The sequence below is a fragment of the Mus pahari genome, chromosome 19 (genome assembly GCF_900095145.1).
Source record: "Mus pahari chromosome 19, PAHARI_EIJ_v1.1, whole genome shotgun sequence".
Lineage (NCBI taxonomy): Eukaryota > Metazoa > Chordata > Mammalia > Rodentia > Muridae > Mus > Mus pahari.
This window is the reverse complement of record NC_034608.1, coordinates 1373414-1380045: the sequence shown is the minus strand read 5'-3', so window position 1 is coordinate 1380045 and position 6632 is coordinate 1373414. Positions and strand designations below refer to the sequence as shown.

The 6632-nt window shown below is 48.2% G+C and overlaps 1 protein-coding gene across 1 annotated transcript in view; it reads left to right on the top strand.

Annotated features, from left to right (window-relative positions):
- Rdh13 (retinol dehydrogenase 13) overlaps positions 1 to 6632 on the top strand; it is a 26562-nt gene that overhangs the window by 16550 nt on the left and 3380 nt on the right. The gene's annotated exons all lie outside the window — the stretch shown is intronic.

Genomic DNA, 6632 nt, shown 5'->3' with positions numbered 1-6632 from the left:
GCCCCAGCGATCTGTCCGTCTCTGCCTCCTCAGCACTCCCTGGGGAAGGCAAGCGTGTGCCACCACGGACACGTGTTCTGACCTGTATTCTGGGCATCAAACTCAGGCCCTCCTGCTTTTGCAGCAAGCTCTTTAACAACTGAACTATCTCCCCATCGCTCACCACCGATGTTTCTATTTTTCCCAGGCACTGGTGTGACGGTCAACGCACTGCACCCTGGCGTGGCCAGGACAGAGCTGGGACGACATACGGGCATGCACAACTCTGCCTTCTCCGGCTTCATGCTTGGTGAGTCCCTTCCAGCTTGGTGTCCCTCTCAGAGCCTGTCTCTCCTGGGGATTGGAGACTTCCTCTTAGAGCCTGTCACTTTACATCTTTTGATTCTCTGACTGGGTTTCACTATATATTTCTGACTGGCTTGGAACTTGTTATGTAGGCCAGGCTGGTCTTGAACTCACAGAGATCTGTTTTCCTCTGTCTCCTGAGTGTTGGGATTAAATAAATGTGCCATCACGTGTGACAATTTTGTTTTTCTCAACATGGCCTTATCTAGTCTAGGCTGGTCTTGAACTTCTGATCTTCCCACCTCCTGAGTGCTAGGGTTACAGGTGTGTGTCACCACACCTGGCTGCTGGCTTTACCTCCCCCATGTCTTCCTTGGGTAGAAGGTCATTGTTCTGTGTGGTTCTGGCCTCGGATCAGCCAAAAATGAGCTAGAGCCCCATTGATGAGTAAGAAAACTGTCTTAGAGGATATATCTTGACTCCCGGAGTCAGGCTGTGCACGGGGTAACCCTGGCTTCATTCAAAACTAAGTGACTCAGGAAAATGTGCCTCCCAGTCCTTTTTTTTTTTTTTAAATCTATCTATCTATCTATCTATCTATCTATCTATCTACCTATCTATTTATCTTTATTTACTTATTTATTTATTTAATGTAAATATGAGTACACTGTAGCTGTAATGATGGTTGTGAGCCATCATGTGGTTGCTTGGAATTTGAATTCAGGACTTCGGCTCTCTCCAGCCTAAAGATTTATTTATTATTATATCTAAGTATACTGTAGCTGTCTTCAGACGCACTAGAAAAGGGGATCAGATCTCATTATGGATGGTTGTGAGCCACCATGTGGTTACTGGGAATTGAACCCAGGACCTTCGGGAGAGCAGTCAGTGCTCTTAACCGCTGAGCCATCTCTCCAGCCTGCACCTCCCAGTTTTAATAGCCTCTTACTGTATAGACCAGGTTTTGATCCTCCTGCCTCTGCTTCCCGAGTGCTAGGATCACAGACATGCCTCACCATGCTTGTTGAATTGAGTATTAGTGTCAGGTCCATGACGGGACTACCCTCACTGTCACTGGGAAAACGAGCCGAGTATGCCCATAAATTGGTCTGCTCAGTGTCTGGCCAAGAATCTAGTCTGACCCACAGCCAAACGTTAGGTGGAGAGAGCTTCCATTGGAAAGCTTCATGGGATCCCTTCTCTTGAAGCTTGGGAATCCCAGAGAAGAGGGGGAGAGAGAAGTGTAGGAGCCAGCAGGATTGAGAACACCCGGAGAACAGGACCCGCAGAGTCAGCTAAGTGTCTCATTCACAGGGACCGAAGCAGCTATCACCAAGCCTGCACGGGTGTGTGCTAGGTCCTCTGTGTATGTTGTGGTTGTGTAGCTCAGGGTTTTGTGGGGTCTTTTTCCTCCTACTGGGTTGCCTCACCAGCCCCTGACATGTGGATTTGTGCCTAGTCTTAGTGTGTCTTGTTATGCTGTGTTCAGTTGGTATCCCTGGGAGGCCCACTCTTTTCTGAAGGGAAACCGAGGAGGAGCGGATCTGAGGGAGAGGGAAAGCAGGAAGGGAAACTGGGAGGAGTGGAGGGAGGAGAAACTGCGGTTGGGATGTACTGTATGAGAGAAGAAGTACAAGAATGTAGTCTGAGTCAATAGAGCACCGTGACAGGTATTTATAATGTCTGAGAGTCATTTAATGGGCATGTATTAAGAATTTTAGCATGAGAATACCACAAAAATTGAGGGCAGAGATGTAGCTCAGTTGGCGAACTGCCTGGCTATCTTTCTGCAGCTCTGGGTTTGATCTCTAGCACCACAAAAATAAAAATCAAACACACTGGGATATGCCTGCCAGCACTCTGGAGAGAGAGGCAGGAGGGTAAGAAATTTAAGTTCATCTTTGGCTGTATAGTGAGTGAGTTCAGGGGTAACCTGGACTACACAGGCCCCTGCCTAAGAAGAACGAAGATTATTTCCAGGAACAATAAATAGAATAGGACAAAATGTGCTTTCATTTTTCTGGGAACACTCAGGGAAACTTCCTATAGGAGGCTGCTTTTGGATTCATCCCTCCTTTCGGGAGAATTTGTGGGAGTGTTGCCTGGGACGGGCCCTCTAGGTAAAGGGCACTGCAGACACAAAGGCCTGGAGGTAGGGTCTCTGGGACTTCAGGGCAGCCTCCAGCCTTGGGGGTTTTGGGTTCCCCGAGGGTGGAGCGGGGGATTTTTATTTTTTTATTTTTTTGACTGTTCTGTGGTTGGTTGTAGGCCCCTCCTTCTGGCTGCTGTTCAAGAGTCCCCAGCTGGCGGCCCAGCCCAGCACATACCTGGCTGTGGCAGAGGAGCTGGAGAATGTGTCGGGGAAGTACTTTGATGGACTCAGAGAGAAGGCTCCATCTCCCGAGGCTGAGGTCGAGGAAGTAGCCCACAGGCTTTGGACGGAAAGTGCCCATTTGGTGGGCTTGGCCATGGCTCATGGGTCCCCTGGGAGAGGACATGCCATTCCCAGATAACCTTCAGAGATCCAACTGGAGCTGCATCACCAAGACTGCTGCTGGCCATGCCCTCATCATCCTCTAGGGGCAGTGTTGCATTATTGGGCTCTCAAGACTTTGGCTGCTGACTGCCATGCCTTCATCATCCTCTAGGGGCAGTATTGCACTGTTAAAACTCAAGACTGTGGATGCTGACTGCTATGCCCTCATCATCCTCTAGGTGGTAATGTTGGTCCTAGCACTTATTGTTAGCTGGCTACATTGAGTTGGACCACAGGTAGGCACTGGCTCAGGGGATGGCAGGTCCATGTACTCCGTTGGTTACCGGGGAGATGGTCCATCAGGTGCCTCCCTTAGGAATCTAAAAGGGGAGGCTGGTAGAGGAGCCAGTCGCTCTGGTTATGTCCAAAGACAGTGGACACCAAAGCTGCTGTGGTGGACTGATTGGTCTACTGTTAAAGAGCAAGTATAGCTATAGATTTTTGTGGGCCCTTATATACTCCTGCCTCCTCTCTGACTTGGCTGTTGTTCTTGTTTGCTTTCTGTTGCCGTGATAAAAACCATGACTGAAATCAACTGGGGGAGAAAAGGGGCTTATTTAACTTACAGGTTATAGTTTATCGTGGAAGAGGGAAGCCAGGGCAGGAACTCAGGACAGTAACTCGAAGCAGACACCAGTGGAGGTGTGTCATGGGGATGCGTCAGGTACCTTTCTTTTATTTTTATTATTATTATCTTTTTTATGTTTTTTTACAGAGAGGGTCTCACTTTGTAACTCTGGCCTTCCTGGAACATGCTATGCAGACCAGACTAGCCTTGAACTTACAGAGATCTGCCATGCCTGGGATTAAAGGCATGCATTACTATGCCTGTCCCAGGTACCTGTGCAAGCCTACCTGCCCAAGGATGGCACCATCCACAGTGGGCGTCTACCTCCCACATCAGCTAGCAATCAAGAAAATGCTCCACAGACAACCCCCCCCCCCGGGGCAGTCTGGTCTAAGCAGTTCTTCAGGTGAGGGTCTGTCTGTGTTCTCTAGGTATATCAGGTCGACAACCAAATGAACCAGACAGCTCTTGATTGCAAACTGCAGAGGGTCACTGCTCCCTCAGGGATGGTGTGGGCCTGAAGCTCTCACCCGACTCAGAAAGGGCAGCTGTGGACACCTTGTGTACTGGACAGTGGCTGTGATCCAGTGGAAACCCTGGCACAGGCCCTGCCTGTTAGCCCCGAACCGCTCAGGACAGAATGGGATGGAAAGCTGCTAGCTGCTGACTAGAAAACCAGCGTGACCTAGGATCAGGATCTCCAATTCCTGTGTAATTTTAACCTTAGACTCCCAAGCTTGTTGTTTGATTACAATTACATGTCAGGGGTAGTGGCACACATCCGTAACTCCAGCACTTAAGAGGGAGAGGCAGGAGGATCACGAGTTCAAGGCCATCCTCTGCCAGCCTCGGCTATACGAGATCCTGTTAAAACAAGGTAAAACTGAGAACTCTCCGAACAGCTGAATCATAGATTTAAAATAAAAACGTTTATTTAGAGTGTGAGTGTGTATGTACAGGTATGTGCACATGCCCTTGTATATGCATTACATGATGGAGGTCAGAGGACAACCTGTGGGAATCTGTTCTCTCTTTGTGAGTCCCTGAGGATCCAACTCAGTTTGTTAGGCTTGGTAGCAAGGGCCTTCCCTCTGACCCGTAGTGGCAGCTCTGAGTCATAGGTTTTATTTTATCCTTTCTATATGGAATTTATCGCACATAGAACTTGCTATTTATTCCTTTAAAAATTTTTTATTAGATATTTTCTCTATTTATATTTTAAATGTTATCCCCCTTCCTAGTTTCCCCTCTGAAAGGCCCCCTCCCCCCGCCACTTCCCAACCCACCCACTCCCATTCCTGGTCCTGGCGTTCCCCTATACTGGGGCATCGAGCCTTCACAGGACCAAGGGCCTCTCCTCCCATTGACCGACTAGGCCATCCTCTGCTACATGTGTAGTTAGAGCCACAAGTTCCACCATGTGTTCTCTTTGTAGTTGTTCCTTTTAAGAAGCTAAGACATGCAATTGTTACCAAGGCAATGGCTTTGACTCCCATTATTTCTCATGTCCAGAACCCATCCTGTTCTGCTTAAATTAGGCTAGGTCAACTTTTCTTTTTTTCTTCTATTTTGTTTTGAGACAGAGTTCCACTCTGTAGTTCAGGCTAAACTTGAACTCTCGGTCTCCTTGTCTTGAGCCTCTGGGGTCCAGAGATTACAGATCTGCCACACCCTGTGTTTACAATCGATGTTTACAATCAAATAAATGGAAATAAGCGTTTCTGTCACTAATTTGTCATTGTCCTTTTGTTTGAGGTGTGTCCTTCTGCTGGGACAGCATTTCTGACAGAAGCAACTTAAGGCAGGGAGGTTTCAGTCTGGCTGGCCGTTCCAGGGTACAGCGCATCATGGCCGTGTGTGGTGGTGGTGGACGAAGGCCACGCCATGCCTGTGGCAGTGAGAGAACAACTTGCATGGGACCAATTCTCTCCTGCCACCGTGACACGGGTTCTGGGGATTGGACTTGGGGTTGTCCGGCTTTTGTGGCAAGTGCCTTTTCCTGCTGAGCAACCTCAGCAGCCTCTGGGTTCTGCTTTTTATTCAGTCTTGGTCTCCAGCCCATAGTGTAAGCGTTCCTTACGCTCACCGTGGGTCTTCACATCGCGATGAACTCAACCTAGAAACGCCCTCAGACACGGCCAGACTTTTGTCCATTAGGTGACACTAGATACTGTCAAGTTGACAATATTAACCACCACAGAGTGTCTTCCCTGGGAGATGAAGTTCATCTAAAGGACTAAAAGTCTAAATCCATGTGGAGCCCAGGCTTCCAGGGTGGCTGATCATGGAGATATCACTGGTGCTTGGGGATTTCTTTCTTGCAGATGACCACAGACCCTTCTGACCTCTACCTACTTCCTTTTCAAAAGCCAGAGACATCGAGGACCATAATCTCAAGGTCCCAGATGGCTTGAAGACAGCAGTACCCTACGAGATAGGAAAGCTGACAAAATGTATTTGAAAAAACCAGTACAGGGGTTAGAAAGATGGCTAATTTGATGTCTCAGATGCTTAATGTCCCAGGCCCAGTGTCTCATTCTTTTCCTGCTTACTGTCAGTCTCAATATAGAACACTCAGCTCCCCCAGCACCACATCTGCCTGTGTGTTGCCCGGCTTCCCACCGCGACAATAGTGGACGAAACTTCTCAGTTGTAAGCCAGCTCCAGTTAAATGTTTCCTTATGAGAGTTGGAGTCCTCAGGGTGTCTCTTCACAGCAATAGAAGCCCTAACTAAGATATGTGGTTTGCATATGCCTCGATCATCTTCCCAGGGGTTGGCCTGGGGAAACCTTGGTCCTCAGTGTATTAATGTGAAAACGATGGGAGTGGAGGTGCTTAGTAGATTATGGGAAGTGTTGATGCCCTTGGAGGGAGTAGTAATTTCCTTCTTGTTTTCTTCTATTTCTTGAGATGTCTTACTCTGTAGTACATGCTAGCTTGGGACTCAGGATGTAGCCTAGGTTGGCCTCAAACTTGTGGCAATCCCTCTGCCTGAGTCTTATGAATGCTGGGATTATAGGTGTGAGCCACCATACTACTCCCCCTGTCCCACTTTTTTTGTTAGTGATGGGGACTCAACCCAGGACCGCATGCATTCTATATCACATGACATCTCCTTGCACACACTCCCACCATGATGTCATCATCTCAGGTCCTCATAAGAGAACGAGTTGCTGGAGCTGCCTGAGTTTGAAAACTTTCAGTTTTCAAAAGTGTGAACTAAATAAGTTATCTAGCCTCAC